General features: G+C 37.8%; 1 long non-coding RNA gene across 1 annotated transcript; it reads left to right on the forward strand.

Annotated features, from left to right (window-relative positions):
• The first annotated feature begins 604 nt into the window (after window positions 1-604).
• On the forward strand, window positions 605-1,071 carry LOC124699075. The gene is made up of 2 exons (XR_007001253.1): window positions 605-787; window positions 890-1,071. It is a non-coding gene; the product is annotated as an uncharacterized LOC124699075 (long non-coding RNA).
• The last annotated feature ends 593 nt before the right edge of the window (window positions 1,072-1,664 follow it).

Raw genomic sequence — 1,664 nt, forward strand, 5'->3', positions numbered from 1 at the left:
TCTGAATGAAAATTTTGCACAATTTGGAAAAATAGAGAATATATCTCCCAGCGTCTATCCTGAGAACATGTGCTGGTCGAGGGATTTGGGCATCACGGCTTTGCCAGAGGACCCGTGCGTGCTAGGGTAAGTTGCATCTACTACGGAAATGTACATTTTACATGCCAATCCATGTGAAGTCAATCAGTGCAATAAGACATGTAACCTGTAAGTAATCATTCCGCCTAACACATTTTACATACCAATCCATGTGGAGTCAATCGGTGCAATAAGACATGTAACCTGTAAGTAATCAGTCTGCCTAACATGTTTTGGATTACCAATTGATGTTGTAGTGATCAATCGGATTAACAAGTACATGTATAGCCAATTTTGCAGCTCTGTAGGAAACAAGAGACTGGAGAAGAATAAGAAACTACAGGCAACACTAGCTTTCCTCAATACAAGCATATGTTCTTATTTGCTCATTTGAAGTCATTTTCTTCTTATTGTTTTGTTGTGTTTTCAGTATGAGCATCTGTTTTGGACTTTTACTTTACTTATGTTCTTTTGCAAAGAGCGGACCGAAAGCAATAGCTGATTTAGAAATTTCGTTTTCTGTTTGTCTGATATATGTAGAGGGTGTAAATAATGAGAACTTTGTCTGACACTTTGTTTTTTCTGGCATATATTGGTCTGAGTAAAAGTTGAAGTTTTTCAGGTTCGCAGAGATGATCTATGGCTGAAATATTCTGAATCATTTACTCTATCTCTGTACACTTGGGATGTTAGTCAAGCTAATGGCATGGTGAGATATATGTACATATATTCTTACATGTGTGTACGTCCATTGTCAAGCTGCTGCACACATGCCCCATGATTAAAGCTACAAGATGTTTTGCTGTTGTAGGGGCAATGATGTTTTGTAGCTTGGAGTGGACTTGGTGTAGATGGTCAAAGAAAAAGGAGGTGGCTGGCCCGACCGGTTTGTTATGGGATTATTAAACACAAGAGTTACTTTTTTTAGCTGTTATATGTAGCATGTAAACATGATATTGCAGAGTTAATATTTATTTTTAATTTTGGAGGAAATAGTTTGCACATATTCTGGATGGTATTTTTTGGTATTTTTTAAAAGTAGGAGATGCTGTTGTCGGTTCTTTTAAACGGAATAGAATATATGCCAACCATATTGCAATTTCAAGCTATTAAATGATGTGAATTGTGCAATCACTAAGCTCTAAGTCGTCAGACATCTGTATGTTACACTCATATCAAAATTTTACTCTACCTCTGCATCGAAATCTGAAACCTCAAGTCATGTGACTCAAATTAGCTGATGCCTAAATCTGTCTCCTTTTGGAACTATGTTGTTTGAAATATTGATATTTCAAGAAATAAGATATTAAATATTGTTCATTTGTTCATTCATATTATATATAGATCAATTAAGTAAGAACTAATAGAAACGAGCAGGGACTTGGGACCTCGAGCATTCAACTGGCGAAAAAACGAGGTGGGGAGAACTCTTGGCCACCATGGAGGATAACGGAACATCGAGGATTGACTAGATCTAGGTTGTTGCTCGACCTGGGTGGCGATGAGCACCGGAGGAAGAGGAGAGACAAGCCGATAATGGAGGTTCATATCCAGCTTCTCCATCTCCTATGCACATGGAAGACCTC

This window comes from Lolium rigidum, chromosome 3 (genome assembly GCF_022539505.1).
Source record: "Lolium rigidum isolate FL_2022 chromosome 3, APGP_CSIRO_Lrig_0.1, whole genome shotgun sequence".
In the NCBI taxonomy this organism is placed as follows: Eukaryota; Viridiplantae; Streptophyta; class Magnoliopsida; order Poales; family Poaceae; genus Lolium; species Lolium rigidum.